At 38.2% G+C, this 25,885-nt stretch overlaps 1 protein-coding gene across 2 annotated transcripts in view; it reads right to left on the bottom strand.

The window, feature by feature from the left end:
* Positions 1-25,885, bottom strand: part of LOC137219023 (collagen, type I, alpha 1a-like) — a 141,108-nt gene that overhangs the window by 5,355 nt on the left and 109,868 nt on the right. Inside the window, exon 3 of one of the 2 annotated variants that reach the window (XM_067727002.1) lies at positions 4,547-6,983. The exons of the other annotated variant lie outside the window; for it this stretch is intronic. The gene's annotated coding sequence lies outside the window, so the exon portion shown is untranslated. Of the gene's footprint in view, positions 1-4,546; positions 6,984-25,885 lie in introns of those variants that run through there. 2 annotated transcript variants of the gene reach the window in all.

Here is a 25,885-nt window from a genome sequence, read left to right as displayed (position 1 = left end):
GACCTATCAATAATTAAAATGCAGCTAATAAGACAGTCTAGTATAGGGGTAAGTGTAAACAAAGAGATCAATAGAACAGGATAGAGGATACAGTTGTAGACTGATGCATAATCTGGTCACCTGATAGAAAACTAAAGCATCAATACTTTCAATGGAGGAAAGGCTGTTCTTATCGATAAGTAGTGCTGGACCAACTGAATATTTAAATTGGTTAGAAATGAACTTTGACCTCTAATTCATACACCACACTTGTCATGTTATACTAAGAAATACATCCCCACCCAAATTTAAAGCTCAATCATTGGCTGAGTGTGTCTGGCTTTCTTGTCTTTTAGCATGAATTTCTCTGGGAAGTTTCTCAGTCCTTCGTATAGTTTAATTTCCAAAGATCTGTTTGGCAAATTGACCAAATATACTTGTTTCTGCCTGAATCCAGCAGTGGATGTAGGTTAGTCTCAAGCCAGATTTTTCATCAAAATCAATAGAATATATGCTTCCTGGATAGAGTGGTAGTTCTTCTCAAACTTAACTTTGTATTAGAATCACCTAAGGGGCTTAGAAGAGAACATAAAAGAAAAGTTTTAGGACCTGGGGTTAGGCAAAATTTTTAGACATGACACCAAAAACACAATTCATAAAAGAAAAAAATGATAAATGGAACTTCATCAAAATTAAAAGCTTTTTCTCTGTACAAGAAACTCTTAAGGGGATGAAAAGACAAGCTACAACCTGGGAGAAAATGCAAGTCATATATCCAGAGTATATGAAGAATTCTTAACATTCAACATTAATAAAATAAACTAATTTTGAAAATAGTTTGGACATTCAGCAAAGAGATTATAAGGATGGCAAATCAATATATTTTAAAAATGTTCAACATCATTAGCCATAAGAGAAATGTGAAGTTAAACCATAATGAGATACAACTACACACAAAAACAAAACATATTGACAATATCAAGTGCTGAAGAGGATGCAGAGCAAGTAGAACTCTCATACTTTGCTATTGGTGATGAAAATATGTAAAACACTTGGGCAGTTTTTAATAAGGTTAAACATATATGTACCATGACTCAGCAACTCTCACTTGTTGGAGGAATGAAAGCTATGTTCACACAAAAAAAACCTGTACACAAAAGCTTATATAGCAGTCTCTCCAAAACTGAAAACAACCCAAAGTTTTTCAGTGAGTGAATGGATAAACTGTGATACATCTGTGCAATGAAATACCACTCAGCAATAGAAAGGAGCAAGCTATTGATTCACACCACAATTTGGATGAATCTCAAATGCATTGTGCTGAGGAAAAGAAGCCAGTTTCAAAAGGTTGTGTACTATGTGATTCCATTTATACGACATTCTCAAAAAGATAAATCTATAAACATGGAAAACACATTAATGGTTACCAACGGTTAGGAGTACGGGGAGGTGTGGCTAAAAAGTAATGGCATGAGGGAGATGTTTGAGGTAATAGAAGGAACTCTCTCCATAGCCTAATAACCGTGGTGGTTACTTGAATCTATACAAGTGCTAAAATTCATAGAACTGTACATGGAAGAAAAGTCAGTTTGACTACATGATAATTTAAAAGGTAAAATTAATAATTAAAACCCCTAAAAACTCCACATGCTTGCAAGTTATAAGGATCCAGGTGAGTTTGTCAGGCTCTAGCTATAAGAGCTCATTAGACAGTATCATTAGACATATTTCCTCTTTCTTTCTTCACTTCACAGTTAAAATCTAACCAGGCCTCTATGTCTCTGTATGTTAAATCAATGTGTTAAAAATTATTTGTGTGTAAAAGTGTTTATTTTCTTTGCTTTAATTGTGTTGGCTTCATTTTAAGACAACTTCTCCCTATAAGATGGAAAAAATGACCACCAGTAATTCCAGGTTTACATTTGCCCCACAAACAAAAAGAAATGTTCGCTTTCCCAGGACATAAACAATTTCCACTGGCAAAGCTTATGTCCCATGTCCATTCCTGGATGCATCGTTTTGGCCAGGAGATGGAATTCCATATTTGTCCATGTCTGCTCTTGGGCCAGGGTTAGGGGCCACCTCATTTACTTCTAGGTAAGCATGAAGTGAGTGTAGTTAACCAAGGCATGCTGGACAGACAGAAACATATATCATCTATGGTGGACTTAGTGCTGGGAAAGACATTTAACTAATCTTTGTCTCAATTTGTCTATGAAAAAAGGGGATAACGATAGTACATTTTAAAAGCAATGATAGCATCTACCCACAAGTGAGCTGGATCACAGGCTGCTGCTCTATTTCTCTCAGCCATTTTTATAGGATGTTAACTATGGTTGAAGAGAATGAAGTAACAGTGCCATAGCACCTGCATTTCACACTTGTAAAAACGTAGAATGCTGGGACTGAAAGGGTCCATGAGAAGTCTTCTTTCCCATCTTTCTGATTTCAAGAAGAACTATACCTGTGTATTTCTAAAGGAAAGAAAAAAATACATATATATGTTTATGATTTTCATGGAATAATATTCTATTATAACCCATCCTCAGGAATCTCAGAAATGTCTTAAATTCAACTAAGTCTTTCATGTTATTGCATTCATGAAATAATATGAAAGCTCAGGTCCCATTAGTATTATTCTTTCTTTATTAATAATTTTTTAAAGGAGTAAATGAGCTGATCTTCACTCTATTTCAAATGTCATTATAGATAATATTGAAAAGTCTTTAAGTCATAAAATCCTTCAGCAATCATTTGTTCTTCATATACCAAATTCTTGTTTCACTAAACTTTATGTTTCACTTTTAATCCTTTAAATCTCTCTTTTTTTCTTTTTTTGAACCCTTCAGAAATTCTGAGCAACCCTCTTCAGGACAGAGGGAACATGAGCTCTATAGATTTTCTCACTGACAACTAAAAACCCAGAAATGTCTTCAAAAGAGGAAACGAGCACAGGACCTGGAGATGAGGTTATTCCAGGATTCTGAGGGAGTCCCAACACTTTCCAGACCATCTGTTCTATATCTAATTGCTAATGCATTGAATGGATTTTTTTCATCCATAAATATAGCCTAAAGGAGAATTAAGCTGGATTTTTGAGAAAGCCTGGCACAAAAGAGCTGTTGTCAAAGAAAGCTAAAGAGGATAGTGATAATGTCAGTACATCAAATTGCAGAAAATACTATTTTCATTTGCTGATGGAGGAGAAATATAGAGCTGCTTATGTGAAGCATTTTCAAATTTGTTCCCTCCTCCCTATAAGTCAGCCTCACTAATTAGAATCAATTTAATTTCTCCAACTCATTTTAAAGAATGAATGTGAGCCAGTAGTCCATTTTTTTTTCTTCCTGAAAAAATGATACTGTAGCTTTAATTGTGCATGGAGCTAAAAGGTTGCCATGGAGATGAAAATCTGTGTTGGGTCTGCTCCACTTCTCTGGCCTTGTTCTGAGCCTGAAGTGGCAGGTTCTGTTGTTAAAAGAACAGAATTTTAATTTCTGCCAATAAAACCTGTTTACTTTTTAATGCAATTTTGTTCCTGTTGCTATCTTTTATTTCATAAGAACAGTCAAGGTGCTCAAAATGACAATAATGAGAACGTTTTAGACTATTCGGTTTGTGATTGCTGGAGAGCCAGCCTCAAAAATATGTCCCAACAGGCTCTGACGTTCAGTACAGGCTGCTGCCATAGTTTGGAAATGTTTGCCACCTAGTGGTGGAAGTTGAGAAATGCCGAAAGATGCGATAAACATTTCACGTTTTGGAAATTATGAAGCAAAAAGAATTATTTAATAGACTTTACGATCATTATTTATACCTCTCGCACCTCTTTATGCTGTTGTCTGGAATACGTTTAAGAGTCAGCTCAAATGTTAATTACTCAATGCGAGGCTCCACAATTCCTTCCTTCTCGGTCCTCCTCAATCAGAAATAATTATTCTCTCTATTGCACTCCCACAGCATTTTGTTCTTGCCGCTATTACAATACCGATAACATTATATTTAGGGGTTTGCGTGTGTATCCATCTTCTGACAGATTCAGTAGTTCCTTGAGTGAAAAATGCTTTAACACTTTGTGATTTCTCTGTACCTATGGCAATAGTAGGGATATAGCAGGTTCCCAGTAAATGTTTAAATTGATTAATTGCCTCTACCCTCAGCCTCTTCTTGAACCATACTCCTCCTTACTCTCTTTATTCTATTGACTTTTATTTAGCTCCTCCTCAGAAGAGAGGATGTCCTGCTACAAGACCTTTGCACACTGGTTTCCTTTGCCTGAAATAATATTCTTTCTTTCTCTTTTACCTGATTGACACCTACTCATCATAAGGCTCTCACTTCAGAAATTTCCTCTGGAAGGAAGGTTTCCTCTACCCCCTCATCCGTTGATTCTCTTTTTTTCTTTTTGTAAACATCTTTATTGGGTATAATTGCTTTACAATGGTGTGTTAGTTTCTGCTTTATAACAAAGTGAATCAGTTATACATATACATATGTTCCCATATCTCTTCCCTCTTGCATGTCCCTCCCTCCCACCCTCCCTATCCCATCCCTCTAGGTGGTCACAAACCACAGAGCTGATCTCCCTGTGTTATGCGGCTGCTTCCCACTAGCTACTTTATGTTTGGTAGTGTATATATGTCCATGCCACTCTCTCACTTTATCACAGCTTACCCTTCCCCCTCCCCATATCCTCAAGTCCATTCTCTAGTAGGTCTGTGTCTTTATTCCCGTCTTACCCCTAGGTTCTTCAAGACCTTTTTCTTTTTTTTATCTTAGATTCCATATATATGTGTTAACATATGGTATTTGTTTTTCTGTTTCTGACTTACTTCACTCTGTATGACAGACTCTAGGTCCATCCACCTCACTAAAAATAATTCGATTTCATTTCCTTTTATGGCTGAGTAATATTCCATTGTATATATGTAGCACACCTTCTTTATTCATTCATCTGTTGATTGACACCTAGGTTGCTTCCATGTCCTGGCTATTGTAAATAGAGCTGTAATGAACATTTTGGAACATGACTGTTTTTGAATTATGGTTTTCTCAGGGAATATGCCCAGTAGTGGGATTGCTGGGTCGTATGGTAATTCTATTTTTAGTTTTTGAAGGAACCTCCATACTGTTCTCCATAGTGGCTGTAACAGTTTACATTTCCACCAACAGTGCAAGAGTGTTCCCTTTTCTCCACACACTCTCCAGCATTTATTGTTTGTAGATTTTTTGATGATGGCCATTCTGACCAGTGTGAGATGATACCTCATTGTAGTTTTGATTTGAATTCCTCTAATGATTAATGGTGTTGAGCATTCTTTCATGTATTTGCTGACAATCTGTATATCTTCTTTGGAGAAATGTCTATTTAGGTCTCCTGTCCATTTTTGGATTGGGTTGTTTGTTTTTTTGTTATTGAGCTGCATGAGCAGCTTGTAAATTTTAGAAATTAATCCTTTGTCGGTTGCTTCATTTGCAAATATTTTCTCACATTCTGAGGGTCCTCTTTTGGTCTTGTTTATGGTTTCCTTTGCTGTGCAAAAACTTTGAAGTTTCATTAGGTCCCATTTGTTTATTTTTGTTTTTATTTCCATTTCTCTAGGAGGTGGGTCAAAAAGGATCTTGCTGTGATTTATGTCATTGAGTGTTCTGCCTGTGTTTTCCTCTAAGAGTTTGATAGTGTCTGGCCTTACATTTAGGTCTTTAATCCATTTTGAGTTTATTTTTGTGTATGGTGCTAGGGAGTGTTCTAATTTCATTCTTTTACATGTAGCTGTCCAGTTTTCCCAGCACCACTTATTAAAGAGGCTGTCTTTTCTCCACTGTATATTCTTGCCTCCTTTATCAAAGATAAGTTGACCATATGTGCATGGGTTTGTCTCTGGGCTTTCTATTCAGTTCCATTGACCTATATTTCTGTTCTTGTGCCAGTACCATGCTGTCTTGATTACTGTAGCTTTGTAGTATAGTCTGAAGTCAGGGAGCCTGACTCCTCCAGCTCCATTTTTTGTTCTCAAGATTGCTTTGGCTATTCGGGGTCTTTTGTGTTTCTATACAAATTGTGAAATTTTTTGTTCTAGTTCTGTGAAAAATGCCCGTGGTAGTTTGATAGGGATTGCATTGAATCTGTAGATTGCTTTGGGTAGTAGAGTCATTTTCACAATGTTGATTCTTCCAATCCAGGAACATGGTATATCACTCCCATCTATTTGTATCATCTTTAATTTCTTTCATCAGTGTCTTATAATTTTCTGCATACAGGTCTTTTGTCTCCTTAGGTAGGTTTATTCCTAGATATTTTATTCTTTTTGCTGCAATGGTAAATGGGAGTTTTATCTTAATTTCACTTTCAGATTTTTCATCATTAGTGTGTAGGAATGCCAGAAATTTCTGTACACTAATTTTGTATCCTGCTACTTTACCAAATTCATTGATTAGCTCTACTAGTTTTCTGGTAGCATCTTTAGGATTCTCTATATATGGTATCATGTCATCTGCAAACAGTGACAGCTTTACTTCTTCTTTTCTGATTTGGATTCCTTTTATTTCCTTTTACTCTCTGCTTGTTGTGGCTAAAACTTCCAAAACTATGTTGAATAATAGTGGTGAGAGTGGGCAACCTTGCCTTGTTCCTGATCCTAGTGGAAATGGTTTCAGTTTTTCACCATTGAGGACGATGTTGGGTGTGGGTTTGTCATATATGGCCTTTATTATGTTGAGGAAAGTTCCCTCTATGCCTAGTTTCTGTAGGGTTTTTACCATAAATGGCTGTTGAATTTTGTCGAAAGATTTCTCTGCATCTATTGAGATGATCATATGTTTCTTCTCCTTCAGTTTGTTAATATGGTGTAACACATTGACTGATTTGCATATATTGAAGAATCCTTGCATTCCTGGAATTCCCCACTTGATCATGGTGTATGATCCTCTTAATGTGCTGCTGGATTCTGTTTGCTAGTATTTTGTTGAGGGTTTTTGCATCTATTTTCATCAGTGATTTTGGCCTGTAGAATAGAAAAAAAGGGGACTGAGAAAATATTTGAAGAGATTATAGTTGAAAACTTCCTTAATATGGGAAAAAAAATAGTTAATCAAGTCCAGGAAGCTCAGAGAGTCCCATACAGGATAAATCCAAGGAAAAACACGCCAAGACACATATTAATCAAACTACCAACAATTAAATATAAAGAAAACATATTAAAAGCAGCAAGAGAAAACAGCAAATAACACACAAGGGAATCACCATAAGGTTAACAGCTGATCCTTCAGCAGAAACTCTACAAGCCAGAAGGGAGTGGCAGGACATATTTAAAGTGATGAAAGGGAAAAACCTACAACCAAGATTACTCTACCCAGCAAGGATCTCATTCAGATTTGATGGAGAAATTAAAACCTTTACAGACAAGCAAAAGCTGAGAGAGTTCAGCACCATGAAACTAGCTTTACAACAAATGCTAAATGAACTTCTCTAGGCAAGAAACACAAGAGAAGGCAAAGACCTACAATAACAAACCCAAAACAATTAAGAATACGGCAATAGGAACATACATATCGATAATTTCCTTAAATGTAAATGGATTAAATGCTCCCACCAAAAGACACAGACTGGCTGAATGGATACAAAAACAGGACCCGTATATATGCTGTCTACCGGAGACCCACTTCAGACCTAGGGACACATACAGACTGAAAGTGAGGGGATGGAAAAAGGTATTCCATGCAAATGGAAATCAAAAGAAAGCTGGAGTAGCAATACTCATATCAGACAAAATAGACTTTAAAATAAAGACTATTACAAGAGACAAAAAAGACACTACATAATGATAAAGGGATCGATCCAAGAAGAAGATATAACAATTGTAAATATTTATGCACCCATCATAGGAGCACCTCAATACATAAGGAAAATAGTAACAGCCATAAAAGGGGAAATCGACAGTAGCACATTCATAGTAGGGGACTTTAACGCCCCACTTTCACCAATGGACAGGTCACCCAAAATGAAAATAAATAAGGAAACACAAGCTTTAAATGATACATTAAACAAGATGGACTTAGTTGATATTTATAGGACATTCCATCCAAAAACAACAGAATACACATTTTTCTCAAGTGCTCATGGAACATTCTCCAGGTCAGATCATATCTTGGGTCACAAATCAAGCCTTGGTAAGTTTAAGAAAATTGAAAGCGTGTCAAATGTCTTTTCCGACCACAACGCTATGAGACTAGATATCAATTACAGGAAAAGATCTGTAAAAAATACAAACACATGGAGGCTAAACAATACGCTACTTAATAACCAAGATATCACTGGAGAAATCAAAGAGGAAATAAAAAAATACCTAGAAACAAATGACAATGAAAACATGACGACCCAAAACCTATAGGATGCAGAAAAAGCAGTTCCAAGAGGGAAGTTTATAGCAATACAATCCTACCTCAAGAAACAGGAAACATCTCAAATAAACAACCTAACCTTGCACCTAAAGCAAGTAGAGAAAGAAGAACAAAATAACCCATAGTTAGCAGAAGGAAAGAAATCATAAATATCAGATCAGAAATAAATGAGAAAGAAATGAAGGAAACGATAGCAAAGATCAATAAAACTAAAAGCTGGTTCTTTGACAAGATAAACAAAATTGATAAACCATTAGCCAGACTCATCAAGAAAAAAAGAGAGAAGACTCAAATCAACAGAATTAGAAATGAAAAAGGAGAAGTGACAACTGACACTGCAGAAATACAAAGGATCATGAGAGATTACTACAAGCAACTATATGCCAATAAATTGGACAACCTGGAAGAAATGGACAAATTCTTAGTAAAGCACAACCTTCTGAGACTGAACCAGGAAGAAATAGAAAATATGAACAGACCAATCACAAGCACTGAAATTGAAACTGTGATTAAAAATCTTCCAACAAAAAAAGCCCAGGACCAGATGGCTTCACAGGCGAATTCTATCAAACATTTAGAGAAGAGCTAACACCTATCCTTCTCAAACTCTTCCAAAATATAGCAGAGGGAGGAAGACTCCCAAACTCATTCTACGAGGCCACCATCACCCTGATACAAAAACCAGACAAAGTTGTCACAAAGAAAGAAAACTACAGGCCGTTCATTTTCTTTATGAGACACTCCCATTGTCTAATATTCTTAGTCCTTTACACAGTTGTGATTTTATATTATCTGTGCAACTATATAACTCATGTCTGCCTCCCCCAATATGTATGGAAGGGCTTTGAAAGCTGTAACCACACCTGCTTTGGTTCACTGTGGTTATCTCTAGTGCTGAAAAAAATCAGGCTTAATTGTTAATTATAATTAAATTGAATATTTGCTCATGATTACATTTTTTGTATTTATTTTTATTGAGATATAATCGACATATAGCACTGTGTAAGTTTAAGGTATAAATTGTATTAGTTTGATACATTTCTATATTGCAATATGATTACCACCTTGGCGTTAGCTAGCACCTCTATCACATGTGTCATTTCTTTTCTTGTGGTGGGAACAATTAAGATCTAGTCTCTTAGCCACTTTGAAATTTATAACACTATTTTTGTTATAATGACTATGCTGTGCATTAGATCTCCAGGACTTATTTATCTACTGGTTGCCTGTTTGTACCTTTAAAAAACAGCTCTCCACTTCGTCCCAGCTTCCCCTTCCACACCCCCTCCACCTCGTGTCCTCAAATCCATTCTCTACGTCTGCGTCTTTATTTCTGTCCTGCCACAGGGTTCATCAGAACCATTTGTTTTTTAGATTCCATATATAGCTGTTAGCATAAGGTATTTGTTTTTCTCTTTCTGACTTACTTCACCCTGTATGACAGTCTCTAGTTCTATCCACATCTCTACAAATGACCCAATTTTGTTCCTTTTTATGGCGGAGTAATATTCCACTGTATGTATGTGCCACATCTTCTTTATCCATTCATCTGTTGATGGACATTTAGGTTGTTTCCATGTCCTTCCTATTGTAAATAGTGCTGCAGTCAACATTGTGGTACATGTGTCTTTTTGAATTGTAGTTTTTTCAGGGTAAGTGAGGCAGTAGCATTGACATATATACACTACCAAATGTAAAATAGATAGCTAGTGGGAAGCAGCTGCATAGCACAGGGAGATCAGCTCGCTGCTTTGTGACCACCTAGAGGGGTGGGATAGGGAGGGTGGGAGGGAGGCTCAAGAGTGAGGGGTTATGGGGATATATGTATACATATAGCTAATTCACTCTGTTATACAGCAGAAACTAACATAGCATTGTAAAGTAATTATACTTCAATAAAGATGTAAAAAAAAATACATCAAGGTACTATGGACCTACTGTGTGTCATCCCTAGCATTAGGTAAAAAGATACAAACAGAAATATTCATGGTCCTTGTTCTGATATTTTAAATGCTTATTAGCATTTAATCAGCATTTAAAATATGCATGATCCACCATAAGGCTTTTCACTGAGCTTGTGAAAGTGTCCAGATCTGGGCTGTCTAGTATGGTAACCACATCACACTGGATTTCAAACATCTCTTAAGACAGAGAGGTTGTAAACTATCTTGTCAAGAACTTTTCAGAACTGATTACAGCTTTAAATGGCAATATTTGTGATATTAAAATAATGGACGCAGAAAAAAAATCTCTCCAATCCCCACACAGCACCCCCCCCACCCGGCCCCTGGTAACCACCATTCTACTCTCTGTTTTTACAGATTTGGCTTTTTTAGAGTCCACATCTTAGTGATATCAAGCAGTATTTGTCTTTTTCTCTCTGACTTGTCTCACTTAGCATAATGCCCTCAAGATTCATCCCATGATCACATTTTTAAATGTTCCACAAAAATAATTCTACAAGAAGAGTTATCGTCAGAGAATTTTTATCTTGTTGAAAAAAAGAGCACATTTTGACTAAATTTATTTGAAAAGAACAATATTCATTTGAATAGTTAGTTTATTGAAGGATGAAAAAATAAACCATCTATCTATCTATCCATCTATCCATCTATATGTATCTATCTTCAAGACACTCTGGTATGTTTTGCCGTGGGATTTTCACAGGCTCCTTTCAGTCAGTAAACATACAATCAACCATAAGCATGTGTGTGTTCTATAGCAAAAAGAACACAGACTTTGGAGTCAGGTTTGGTTTCAAATAGCTTGGCTATTTCCAAGCTATGAGATATTGATGATGTAGCCTCTAAGAATTTCAGTTTACTCATCTGTAAAATGGGAATAACAAAAACTGTTTTGAAGCACAGTTACAGAGATTAACATACCCTTACTTTTAAATTATCCTTGTTAATCCTTGCTAACCAAGGCAAGTACCTGCTATATGCTAGGAAAGCAAAAATAAATAAGATACTGTCCTGGAACCCAAGTAATCTTATGACGGAGGTCAATACATAAACCAGTGATGATGAAGAGGGCTAACAATGCTGTAAATGGTAACTGCAGTGGGAGGTAACAGTGAGAGGAACAGGGTAAGTCAGGAGCATACGTGGTGCTGGCAGTGGGGCGCCAGGATCAATTGTCTCTTACAGTAGAGGCATATTGGTTAATACATGCCCTAGCACACTGGCTGAGCCACTAGCTGTGTGATTTGTTTAATCTCTGCATGCCTCAGTTTTGTCCTCTGTAGTAATAGTAGCAGCAAGAACTTGCAAAGCACTTACTATGTGCCAGGCATTCTTCTAAATGCTTTATGTGTCTTAACTCCTTTAATGCTTATAAACAACCTCATTTTATAGAAAAGGAACAGAGGAAAAAGTTAAGTAACAAATATCTTGCTCAAAGGCACAGAAATAATAAAAATGGCAAAGCTGAGATTCAAATTCTGGCATCTGGCACCAGAGTTCCATGCTTATCGTAACTGTGTAAAGTGCAATTAATAATAACTACATGTTCAGCACTTTACATATTGTCTGGCACATAGGAAGCATTTGATATGTTTTAGCTTTTATTACTATTAGATAATTCTGGTTAATGGAAATATTCATTTACTTCAAAGTGATTTTTTAAATTTAGTTAATTCTCAGGGAAATATTTAAAAATCTTGTTTCTCTAGTTTTTACCAATAGATGTAGGCAGATCACTAATCATGGGCAGTGTTTTTGCCTTTCAAGAGCACTCTTGTGGAAAAGTATAATGATTCAGGGTAGCATTTTTATTTATCTGAGAATTGTCATATACCTGGGAAGAAATACTAAATGTAAAGAAAATCCATTAATATTTTTAAATTTAGCATCACATTTCATTTCACTGAATGTAGCAAATAATTTCATTATTGATGACTCACATTATAAAATTAAGTAGGTAAAGCATTGCAGTGCTGTAAAAAATTAAAAAGCAATTCCAGGGAAAAATTGAAATCTATTTACTTAAAGTCACAGTAGAGCAAACTTTCTATGACTTCACAATTTAACATTTTAAATTGTCAAAAATTTTCTAAGGTAAACATTACAGGTAAAAATCTACTTATCTAAAGAAAATAATTACAACATTAGCATTTAGTATGAGATGATAATGTGCTATCCTTTTGTGTCATTTATTCATTTTAAAACAAGTTTGACTAAGGAATTAACCTTGAACAACAAATAACTCTGAACATGTTTAAATATGTTACAGTGTTTAAAAGGTTTTTAGAGCAATTAAGGGCATGAACTGATTAAATATTAGTATCTGGATGAATAACTTATTAGATGACTCTACTGTGAGAGCTAATGCATGCCTTTATTGGAGAAAATACTCCCCTGGCAACAAGTATTTATTTGTCTCTAATGTCTCTAGTTTGTTATTGTAGAAGTGTTTATCACAGTAACTTTATATCTTTCATTTACAAAATGATGCTGTTATCTGCTCTCAAGGCAGGGAGACAGCTGCACTTTCTAACTCATACTTCTGAAACATAATGATTAGTGATAGTTTTCTGTGATTTCTTGGGTTTTTACCATCTCCACTCTGAAAATAGAGATGGTATGAAGAACTTACAATCTTTTCCAAATAAAAATATACATGGTCAATGGATCTTTTAGATATGACCTTACTATTTAAGTAATCTCCAAACCTCATTAATTTAACTTATTAGGAAGAGCTCAACCTTAAATTCTATTGAGTCTCCTTCCAACGAAGATGTTCATTGAGCATCTACACTCTTACTCAGATAATATGCTAATGTTTTATGGCCATTATCTCTTATAACCTTCATAATAAGGAAACATCATCAATCAGAGTAACTAAGTTGGTCAAAGTCCTAGAACAAGTAGATGCAGAGCTAAGACTGGAACCCAAATCTGTCTGACTTAACTGCGGTCTCCCAGCTCTTTGGGGTTCTGTACCCAATTTCAATGTTGAGGGGGTGGATTTCCCCCTGCACTACCAAGAAATTCTCAGACACTAGCAGGGTGTCCAAGAATTCAACTCAATTCTGACACTACCTATCCAAACATAGAATCAGATTCCACAGGTAAAACGCTCAGTCCCACGAGACCGCCTTTCACTGTAGACATCAGTGGCAAGTCCAGGCTGTTACCTGTGCTTCTGACCCAAATAACTATAAATCAGAAGTTCCCACAATGCCCTCCTTGGGTTTGCTTAATTTTCAAGAGTGGTTTACAAACTCAGGAAACCTGTTTACTCATTAGACTTCCAATTTATTATAAAGGATACTGAAGGATACAAATCAACAGCCAGATTAAGAGAGATAAATAGGGTGAGGTTTCAAACAAAGGAGCTTCTGTCCACAGGAAGTTTGGGGCCTGGCATGGTGGCTAATGGAAGTGTTCTGATTCCTCAGCCTGGAAACTCTCCAAACTCCTCCTTTTGGTTTTTATGGAGGTTTCATTTTATAGGCATGATTGATAAATTCACTGGCCATTGGTAATTGATTCAACTTCTATCCCCGTTGCCCTCCCTGGAAATCAGGGGTTGGGACTGAAAGTTCTACCCCTCTATTCAAGGTTGGCGCCCCTGGCAACCAGCTTCCATCCTTAGGAGCTTTCCAAAATTCACCTCATTAACATAAAACCAGTTGCGGTGGGAAAGGCTTGTTATGAATAGCAAGACACCCAGTTCACTTTTATGGCTCTAAAATATTTTCAAGAACTGGGAATAGGATACAAAATATTATAACAAAAGTTGCTCCCATGGCTCTTATTGCTCAGGAAATTCCAAGGGTATGGGGAGCTATGAGCCAGGAACTATGGAGGAAGACCAACTATATATTTCTCAGCTTGGTCATCTGAATGATCAAATGTATATTTATTATAAGTCACAGTATTGCACCAGCAACTTCCCAGTGGCTTTCTTGGTCCCTCAGGTACTGCCAAGCTTGAGAGGAAAGAACATGAAAGGTGTTTGAGCTGGGATGACTTGGGTTCTCAGCATGTTCCAGAGAACCTTTTCTTTTATATATTTTGTAGTTCTCTCTAATGTCTTATTTGTCAAAAGAGTTCTACAACTAAAAACCACTTGCCATAGACTGAATGTTTGCATTCCCCCCCCCCAAATTCTTGTGTAGAAACAGAATCCCTAATATGATGGTACTAGAAGGTGGGCATTTGGGGAGGTGATTAGGTCATAAGGGCAGAACCTTCATAAATGGAATTAACCCCCTTATAAAAATGCTGAAGAAAACTCCTTTACCCCTTCACCATGTGAGGTAAAGTCAGAAGACAGCTGTCAATGAGGACAGGGATCTCAGCAAACGCCTAATCTGCCAGCACCATGATCTCAGACTTCCCAGCCTCCAGAATGTGAGAAATAAATGCTTATTTTTTCCAAGCCACCTAATTATTGACATTTTTGTCATAGCAGCCCAAATGGACTGACATCACTGTATACATGCTGCCTTTTAATTTATATCCCTTTGAATAGATACAAGTTCCCTTCAGTGACTTTGTTTACTACCATCACCACGTTTCCCCACCAATAATGATTTTGTATTTTATAAGTAAACCAATGGTTTAATGAAGGTACAGTGGTTATTAGTGGGAATTTTAGGGTCTCTGGCAGGACTGGGGTGTTATTTTGTCCAAACCAGAGCTTTACCTTTTTATCAAACCAACAGTTGTTGAATTTTCAATCTTGTTTTTCCACTTCTGGGGCCAATTGTTGGGCTTTACTAGCCAGTTTTTCTAAGTTATCATTTGGGGAAATATCCCTTTGGACCATGATAGAGATTTGACTGCTGTAGTTTTCTTTAAGTGTAGCATTCCTTGCAGAAATGTCAGCAAGGTGATTACCTTAGCTTCCAGAGAGTCACGTTTAGAATGTCCTGGAATCACATTTTTAAAAAATTTTATTTATTTATTTATTTTTATACAGCAGGTACTTATTATTTACCTATTTTATACATGTTAGTGCACATATGTCAATCGCAATTTCCCAATTCATCATCCCCCCCACTGTACCCCCTTGGTGTCCATACGTTTGTTCTCTACATTTGTATCTCTAATTCTGCCTTGCAAATCGGTTCATCTGTAGCATTTTTTAGATTCCACATTTATGCGTTAATACATGGTACTTGTTTTTCTCTTTCTGACTTACTTCACTCTGTATGACAGTCTCTAAATCCATCCACGTCTCTACAAACGACCAGTTTCATTCCTTTTTATGGCTGAGTAATATTCCATTGTATATATGTACCACTTCTTCTTTAACCATTCATCTGTAGATGGGCATTTAGGTTGCTTCCATGACTGGGCCATTATAAATACTTCTGCAGTGAACATTGGGGTGCATGTGTCTTTTTGAATTATAGTTTTCTCTGGGTATATGCCCAGTAGTGGAATTGCTGGGTCATATGGTAATTCTATTTCTAGCTTTTTAAGGAACTTCCATACTGTTCTCCATAGGGGCTGTATCAATTTACATTCCTACCAACAGTGCAAGAGGGTTCCCTTTTCTCCACACCCTCTCCCATTTGTTGTTTGTAGATTTTCTGATGATGCCCATTCTGACTGGTGTGAGGTGATACCTCATTGTAGTTTTGATTTGTATTTCTCTAATGATTAGTGATGTTGAGCAGCTTCTCATTTGCCTCTTGGCCATCTGTATGTCTTCTTTGGTGAAATATCTATTTAGGTCTTCTGCCCAATTTTTGATTGGGCTGTTTGTTTTTTACTATTGAGCTGCATGAGCTGTTTACATATTTTGGAGATTAATCCTTTGTCACTTGATTCTTTTGCAAATATTTTCTCCCATTCTGAGGGTTGTCTTTTCATCTTGTTTATGGTTTCCTTTGCTGTGCAAAAGCTTTGAAGTTTCATTAGGTTCCATTTGTTTATTTTTGTTTTTATTTCCATTTCTCTAGGAGGTGGGTCAGAAAGGATCTTGCTGTGATTTATGTCATAGAGTGTTCTGCCTATGTGTTCCTCTAAGAGTTTGATAGTTTCTGGCCTTACATTTAGGTCTTTAATCCATTTTAAGCTTATTTTTGTGTATGGTGTTAGGGAGTGATCTAATCTCATACTTTTACATGTACCTGTCCAGTTTTCCCAGCACCACTTATTAAAGAGGCTGTCCTTTCTCCACTCTACATTCCTGCCACCTTTATCAAAAATAAGGTGTCCATATGTGCGTGGGTTTTTCTCTGGGCTTTATATCCTGTTGCATTGATCTATCTTTCTGTTTTTGTGCCAGTACCATACTGTCTTGATTACTGTAGCTTTGTAGTATAGTCTGAAGTCAGGGAGCCTAATTCCTCCAGCTCCATTTTTCGTTCTCAAGATTGCTTTGGCTATTCGGGGTCTTTTGTGTTTCCATACAAATTGTGAAATTTTTTGTTCTAGTTCTGTGAAAAATGCCCGTGGTAGTTTGATAGGGATTGCATTGAATCTATAGATTGCTTTGGGTAGTAGAGTCTTTTTCACAGTGTTGATTCTTCCAATTCAAGAACATGGTATATCTCTCAATCTATTTGTATCATCTTTAATTTCTTTCATCAGTGTCTTATAATTTTCTGCATACAGGTCTTTTGTCTCCTTAGGTAGGTTTATTCCTAGATATTTTATTCTTTTTGTTGCAATGCTAAATGGGAGAGTTTTCTTGATTTCACCTTCAGATTTTTCATCATTAGTATATAGGAATCCTAGAGAGTTCTGTGCATTAATTTTGTATCCTGCTACTTTACCAAATTCATTGATTAGCTCTACTAGTTTCCTGGTAGCATCTTACGGTTCTCTATGTATAGTATCATGTCATCTGCAAACAGTGACAGCTTTACTTCTTCTTTTCCGATTTGGATTCCTTTTATTTCCTTTTCTTCTCTGATTGCTGTGGCTAAAACTTCCAAAACTATGTTGAATAATAGTGGTGAGAGTGGGCAACCTTGTCTTGTTCCTGATCTTAGTGGAAATGGTTTCAGTTTTTCACCATTGAGGATGATGTTGGCTGTGGGCTTGTCATATATGGCCTTTATTATGTTGAGGAAAGTTCCCTCTATGCCTACTTTCTTGAGGGTTTTTATCATAAATGGGTGTTGAATTTTGTCAAAAGCTGTCTCTTCATCTATTGAGATGATCGTATGGCTTTTCTCCTTTAATTTGTTAATATGGTTTATCACATTGATAGATTTGCATATATTGAAGAATCCTTGCATTCCTGGAATAAACCCCACTTGATCATGATGTATGATCCTTTTAATGTGCTGTTGGATTGTGTTTGCTAGTATTTTGTTGAGGATTTTTGCATCTATGTTCATCAGTGATATTGGCCTGTAGTTTTTTTTCTTTGTGACATCCTTGTCTAGTTTTGGTATCAAGGTGATGGTGGCCTTGTAGAAGGTATTTGGGAGTGTTCCTACCTCTGCTATATTTTGGAGGAGTTTGAGAAAGATAGGTGTGATCTCTTCTCTTAATGTTTGATAGAATTCGCCTGTGAAGCCACCTGGTCCTGGGCTTTTTTTGTTGGAAGATTTCTAATCACAGTTTCAATTTCAGTGCTTGTGACTGGCTATTCATATTTTCTATTTCTTCCTGATTCAGTCTTGGCAGGTTTTGCATTTCTAAGAATTTGTCCATTTCTTCCAGATTGTCCATTTTATTGGCATAGAGTTGCTTGTAGTAATCTGTCATGATCTTTTGTATTTCTGCAGTGAGTTGTTACTTGTCCTTTTTCATTTCTAATTCTATTGATTTGAGTCTTCTCCCTTTTTTTCTTGATGAGTCTGGCTAATGGTTTATCTATTTTGTTTATCTTCTCAAAGAACCAGCTTTTAGTTTTATTGATCTTTGCTATTGTTTCCTTCATTTCTTTTTCATTTATTTCTGATCCGATTATTATGATTTCTTTCCTTCTGCTAGCTTTGGGGTTTTTTTGTTCTTCTTTCTCTAATTGCTTGAGGTGCAAGGTTAGGTTGTTTACTTGAGATGTTTCCTGCTTCTTAAGGTGGGCTTGTATTGCTATAAACTTCCCTCTTAGAACTGCTTTTGCTGCATCCCATAGGTTTTGGGTCATTTTGTCTCCATTATCATTTGTTTCTAGGTATTTTTTTATTTCCTCTTTGATTTCTTCAGTGATCACTTCGTTATTAAGTAGTGTATTGTTTAGCCTCCAGGTGTTGGTATGTTTTACAGACCTTTTCCTGTAATTGATATCTAGTCTCATGGCGTTTTGGTCAGAAAAGATACTTGATACAATTTCAATTTTCTTATATTTACCAAGGCTTGATTTGTGACCCAAGATATGATCTATCCTGGAGAATGTTCCATGAGCACTTGAGAAAAATGTGTATTCTGTTGTTTTTGGATGGAGTGTCCTATAAATATCAATTAAGTCCACCTTGTTTAATGTATCATTTAAAGCTTGTGTTTCCTTATTTATTTTCATTTTGGATGATCTGTGCATTGGTGAAAGTGGGGTGTTAAAATCCCCTCCTATGAATGTGTTACTGTCGATTTCCCCTTTTATGGCTGTTAGTATTTGCCTTATGTATTGAGGTGCTCCTATGTTGGGTGCATAAATATTTACAACTGTTATATCTTCTTCTTGGATCGATCCCTTGATCATTATGTAGTGTCCTTCTTTGTCTCTTCTAATAGCCTTTATTTTAAAGTCTATTTTGTCTGATACGAGAATTGCTACTCCAGCTTTCTTTTGGTGTCCATTTGCATGGAATATCTTTTTCCATCCCCTTACTTTCAGTCTGTATGTGTCTCTAGGTCTGAAGTGGGTCTCTTGTAGACAGCATATATAAGGGTTTTGTTTTTGTATCCATTCAACCAATCTGTTTCTTTTGGTGGGAGCATTTAGGCCATTTACATTTAAGGTAATTATTGATATGTATGTTCCTATTCCCATTTTCTAAATTGTTTTGGGTTCGTTATTATAGGTCTTTTCCTTCTCTTGTGTTTCTTGTCTAGAGAAGTTCCTTTAGCACTTGTTGTAAATCTGGTTTGGTGGTGCTGAACTCTCTCAGCTTTTGCTTGTCTGTAAAGGTTTTAATTTCTCCATCAAAACTGAATGAGATCCTTGTTGGGTAGAGTAATGTTGGTTGCAGGTTTTTCTCCTTCATCACTTTCAGTTTGTCCTGCCACTCCCTTCTGGCTTGCAGAGTTTCTGCTGAAAGATCAGCTGTTAACCTTATGGGGATTCCCTTGTGTGTTTGTTGTTTTTCCCTTGCTGCTTTTAATATGCTTTCTTTGTATTTAATTTTTGATAGTTTGATTAATATGTGTCTTGGCATATTTCTCCTTGGATTTATCCTGTATGAGACTCTCTGTGCTTCCTGGACTTGATTAACTATTTCCTTTCCCATATTAGGGAAGGTTTCAACTATAATCTCTTCAAATATTTTCTCAGTCCCTTTCTTTTTCTCTTCTTCTTCTGGAAGCCCTATAATTCGAATGTTGGTGCATTTAATGTTGTCCCAGAGGTCTCTGAGACTGTCCTGATTTCTTTTCATTCTTTTTTCTTTATTCTGCTCTGCAGTAGTTATTTCCACTATTTTATCTTCCAGTTCACTTATCCGTTCTTCTGCCTCAGTTATTCTGCTATTGATCCCATCTAGAGTACTTTTAATTTCATTTATTGTGTTGTTCATCGTTGCTTGTTTCATCTTTATTTCTTCTAGGTCCTTGTTAAATGTTTCTTGCATTTTGTCTATTCTATTTCCAAGATTTTGGATCATCCTTACTATCATTATTCTGAATTCTTTTTCAGGTAGACTGCCTATTATCTCTTCATTTGTTAGGTCTGGTGCATTTTTATCTTGCTCCTTCATCTGCTGTGTGTTTTTCTGTCTTCTCATTTTGCTTATCTTACTGTGTTTGGGGTCTCCTTTTTGCAGGCTGCCGGTTCGTAGTTCCCATTGTTTTTGATGTCCGTCTCCAGTGGCTGAGGTTAGTTCAGTGGGTTGCGTAGGCTTCCTGGTGGAGGGGCCTAGTGCCTGTGTTGTGGTGGATGAGGCTGGATCTTGTCTCTCTAGTGGGCAGGTCCATGTCTGGTGGTGTGTTTTGGGGTGTCTGTGGACTTCTTATGATTTTAGGCGGCCTCTCTGCTAATGGATGGGGTCGTGTTCCTGTTTTGCTAGTTGTTTGGCATAGGTTGTCCAGCACTGTGGCTTGCTGGTCATTGAGTGAAGCTGGGTGCTCTTGTTAAGATGGAGGTCTCTGGGAGATTTTCGCCATTTGATATTATGCGGAGCTGGGAGGTCTCTTGTGGACCAGTGTCCTGAGGTTGGCTCTCCCACCTCAGAGGCAGAGCCCTGACTCCTGGCTGGAGCACCAAGAGCCTTTCATCCACACGGCTCAGAATAAAAGGGAGAAAAAGTAGAGAGAATTAGTAGAAGTATGAAGAAAGAAAGAAAGAAAGAAAGAAAGAAAGAAAGAAAGAAAGAAAGAAAGAAAGAAAGAAAGAAGGTAAAGTATAATAAAGTTATTAAAATTAATTATTAAGAAAAAAATTGAAAAAAAAAACAATGGACGGCTAGAACCCTAGGACAAATGGTGGAAGCAAAGCTATACAGACAAGATCTCACACAGAAGCATACACATACACATTCACAAAAAGAGGAAAAGGGGAAAAAAATCATAGATCTTGCTCTCGAAGCCCACCTCCTCAATTTGGGATGATTCGTTGTCTATTCTTGTAATCCACAGATGCAGGGTATATCAAGTTGATTGTGGAGCTTTAATCCGCTGTTTCTGAAACTGCTGGGAGAGATTTCCCTTTCTCTTTTCTGTTCTCACAGCTCCCAGGGGCTCAGCTTTGGATTTGGCCCCGCCTGTGCGTGTAGGTCGCTGGAGAGCGTCTGTTTTTTGCTCAGACAGGACGGGGTTAAAGGAGCCGCTGATTCGGGGGCTCTGGCTCACTCAGGCCAGGGGGAGGGAGGGTCACGGAGGGCGGGGCGGGCCTGCGGCGGCAGAGGCCAGCGTGACGTTGCACCAGCCTGAGGCCCGCCGTGCGTTCTCCCGGGGAAGTTGTCCCTGAATTCCGGGAACCTGGCAGTGGCGGGCTGCACAGGCTCCACGGAAGAGGGGTGTGGATAGTGACCTGTGCTCGCACACAGGCCTCTTGGTGGCGGCAGCAGCAGCCTTAGCGTCTCCCGCCTGTCTCTGGGGTTCGCGCTTTTAGCCGCGGCTCGCGCCCGTCTCTGGAGTTCCTTTAAGCAGCGTTCTTAAACCCTTCTCCTCGCGCACCAGGAAACAAAGAGGTAAGAAAAGGTCTCTTGCCTCTTCGGCAGGTGCAGACTTTTCCCCGGACTCCCTCCCGGCCAGCCGTGGTGCACTAACCCCTTCAGGCTATGTTCAAGCCGCCAACCCCAGTCCTCTCCCTGTGCTCCGACCGAAACCCGAGCCTTAGCTCGCAGCCCCGCCCGCCCCGGCGGTTGAGCAGACAAGCCTCTCGGGCTGGTGAGTGCCGGTCGGCCCTGATCCTCTGTGCGGGAATCTCCCCGCTTTGCCCTCCGCACCCCTGTTGCTGTGCTCTCCTCCGCGGCACCAAAGCTCTCCCTTCTGCCTCCCGCAGTCTTTGCCCGCGAAGGGGCTTCCTAGTGTGTGAAAACCTTTCCTCCTTCACAGCTCCCTCCCACTGGTGCAGGTGCCGTCCCTATTCTTTTGTCTCTGTTTATTCTTTTTTCTTTTGCCCTACCCAGGTACGTGGGGAGTTTCTTGCCTTTTGGGAGGTCTGAGGTCTTCTGCCAGCATTCAGTAGATGTTCTGTAGGAGTTGTTCCACGTGTAGATGTATTTCTGGTGTATCTGTGGGGAGGAAGGTGATCTCTGCGTCTGACTTTTCCGCCATCTTCCCAGCACCTCCCATAGGTTTTGGATCATCATGTTTTCATTGTCATTTGTCTCTAGGTATTTTTTGATTTCTTCTCTGATTTCTTCAGTAATCTCTTGGTTATTTAGTAATGTATTGTTTAGCCTCCATGTGTTTGTGATTTTTATGTTTTTTTCCCTGTAATTGATCTCTGATCTCATAGCATAGTGGTCAGAAAAGATGTTTGATGTGATTTCAATTTTTTTAAATTTACTGAGGCTTGATGTGTGACCCAAGATGTGATCTATCCTGGAGAACATTCTGCGTGCACTTGAGAAGAAAGGGTAATCTGCTGTTTTGGGATGGTATGTCCTATAAATATCAATTAAATCTAGCTGGTCTACTGTGTCATTTAAAGTTTGTGTTTCCTTATTAATTTTCTCTCTGGATGATCTGTCCATTGGTGTAAGTGAGGTGTTAAAGTCCCCCACTATTACTGTCGATTTCCTTTTTTATACCTGTTAGCATTTGCCTTATGTATTGAGGTGCTCCTATGTTGGGTGCATAAATATTTACAACTGTTATATCTTCTTCTTAGATGATGCCTTGATCATTATGTGGTGTCCTTCCTTGTCTCTTGTCACATTCTTAATTTTAAAGTCTATTTTATCTGATATGAGTATTGCTACTCCAGCTTCCTTTTGATTTCCATTTGCATGGAATATCTTTTTCCATCCCCTCACTTTCAGTCTGTATGTGTCCCTAGGTCTGAAGTGGGTCTCTTGTAGATAGCATATATACGGGTCTTGTTTTTGTATCCATTCAGCCAGTCTGTGTCATTTGGTTGGAGCATTTAATCCATTTACATTTAAGGTAATTATTGATATGTATGTTCCTATTAGCATTTTCTTAATTGTTTTGGGTTTGTTATTGTAGGTCTTTTCCTTCTCTTGTGTTTCCTGCCTAGACAAGTTCCTTTAGCATTTGTTGTAGATCTGCTTTGGTGATGCTGAATTCTCTTAGCTTTTGCTTGTCTGTAAAGCTTTTGATTTCTCCATCAATTCTGAATGAGATCTTTGCTGAGTAGAGTAATCTTGGTTGTAGGTTCTTCCCTTTCATCACTTTAAATATATCGTGTCACTCCCTTCTGGCTTGTAGAGTTTCTGCTGAGAAATCAGCTGTTAACCTTATGGGAGTTCCCTTGTATGTTATTTGTCGTTTTTCCCTTGTTGCTTTCAATAATTTTTCTTTCTTTTTAATTTTTATCAATTCAGTTACTATGTGTCCAAGTGTGTTTCTACTTAGGTTTATCCTGCCTGAGACTCTCTGCATTTCCTGGACTTGGGTGGCTATTTCCTTTCCCATGTTAGGGAAGTTTTTGGCAATAATCTCTTCAAATATTTTCTCGGGTCCTTTCTCTCTTCTCCTGCTGGGACCCCTATAATGCAAATGTTGGTGTGTTTAATGTTGTCCCAGAGGTCTCTTAGTCTGTCTTCATTTCTTTTCATTCTTTTTTCTTTATTCTGTCCCATGGCAGTGAATTCCACCATTCTGTCTTCCAGGTCACTTATCCATTCTTCTGCCTCAGTTATTCTGCTATTGATTCCTTCTAGTGTATTTTTCATTTCACTTATTGTATTGTTCATCTCTGTTTGTTTGTTCTTTAATTCTTCTAAGTGTTTGTTTTATAATTCTTCTAGACCTTTGTTAATCATTTCTTGCATCTTTTTGATCTTTGCCTCCATTCTTTTTCCGATGTCCTGGATCATCTTCACTGTCATTATTCTGAATTCTTTTTCTGGAAGTTTGCCTATCTCCACTTCATTTAGTTGTTTTTCTGGGATCTTATCTTGTTCCTTCATCTGGTACATAGTCCTCTGCCTTTTCATTTTGTCTATCTTTCTGTGAATGTGGTTTTTGTTCCACATGCTGCAGGATTGTAGTTCTTCTTGCTTCTGCTGTCTGCCCACTGGTGAATGAGGCTATCTAAGAGGCTTGTGCAAGCTTCCTGATGGGAGGGACTCGTGGTGGGTAGAGCTGGGTGTTTCCCTGGTGGGCAGAGCTCAGTAAAACTTTAATATGCTTGTTTGCTGATGGGTGGGGCTGAGTTTCCTCCCTGTTGGTTGTTTGGCCTGAGGCAACCCAGCACTGGAGGCTACAGGCTGTTTGGTGGGGTGAATGGCAGACTCCAGTAAGGCTCATGCCAAGGAGTACGTCCCAGAACTTCGGCTGCCAGTGTCCTTGTCCCCGCAGTGAGCCACAGACACCCCCTGCCTCTGCAGGAGACTCCCAACACTAGCAGGTAGGTCTGGTTTAGTCTTCTATGGGGTCACTGCTCCTTCTCCTCGGTCCTGATGTGCGCACTACTTTGTGTGTGCCCTCCAAGAGTGTAGTTTCTGTTTCCCCCAGTCCTGTCAAAGTTCTGCAGTCAAATCCCACTAGGTTTCAAGGTCTGATTCTCTGGGAATTCCTCCTCCCATTGCTGGACCCCCAGTTTGGGAAGCTTGACATGGGGCTCAGAACCGTCACTCCAGTGGGTGGACTTCTGTGGTATAGTTGTCCTCCAGTTTGTGAGTCACCCATCCAGCAGTTATGGGATTTGATTTTATTGTGATTCCCCCCTCCTACTGTCTCATTGAAGCTTCTCCTTTGTCTCTGGATGTGGGGTATCTTTTTTGGTGATTTCCAGTGTCTTCCTGTTGATGACTAATTGTTCAGCAGTTAGTTATGATTTTAGTGCTCTCACAAGAGGGAATCTAGAATCTTAATAATAGCTAAAGTGGCAGGTAAAATTATTGTATCCAATAATTCCTGAACATAAGGGCCATTTTAAATTTTATTTCCACTGGCAGTAGGGAAGCCACATTGCTTAAACAGCATTCCAAAATCATGAGCTACTCCAAAAGCATATCTACTACCAATATAAATATTAGCAGTCTTGCCCTTGGCTAAATTATAAGCCCATGTAAGAGCATATATTCATCCTTTTGGGCCAAAGTAGCCATAGGTAAATGTGCTGCCTCAACAATATCAAGAGGATTTGCAATAGCATACTCAGCACAATGTTTGCCATTGTCACCTTTTAAATAAGAAGCATCCGTTAAACATAAGAAGTCAGCAATATCCAAAGAATTTCCCTCAGATCATCATGAGGAGTTAGGAGGTGGCCCATCCATGTTAAAGGGTTGTGACAGACTTTGTCAGAGACAGAGGGGAGAACAGTAGCTGGGTTAAGGTTATTACAACATAAAAGAGTTACGAGAGGAGCAGTTAACAAAAGGACTTGCTCAGGAGAGCTTCTACTGCACAAAGTACAAAAGTGGTTAAAGGGAATCCACAATGATTTTCTTGGTGGCCTTAACCAAAAGGTCAATGGCCGTGGTGGCTCTAAGGCAAGGGGGTATCTCCATAACACATGGTCCATGTCTGGCTATAATAAGCTATGGGTCAATGATGGTCCCCATATTTTGGGTGAGTATCCCATGGGTGTTCCCTTCCTTTTCATATACAAAAAGGAAAAAGGGAATCTGATCCTTGGGATGCCCAAGGGAAGATGGGTTCATCAAACTCTCCTTTAAAGCCTTGAAGTTTATGTAGTCTGATTCTTCCCAAAAAATTGGGTCAGAGTTGGTGTTTTGTAGTAAAACATACAGAAGTTTGGCCATTTGGAATCCAATTTTGGTGATAATCAACCAGCC

This window comes from Pseudorca crassidens, chromosome 2 (assembly GCF_039906515.1).
Source record: "Pseudorca crassidens isolate mPseCra1 chromosome 2, mPseCra1.hap1, whole genome shotgun sequence".
Lineage (NCBI taxonomy): Eukaryota > Metazoa > Chordata > Mammalia > Artiodactyla > Delphinidae > Pseudorca > Pseudorca crassidens.
Note: the sequence above shows the minus strand (reverse complement) of the source record. Positions and strands in the feature narration are given on the sequence as shown.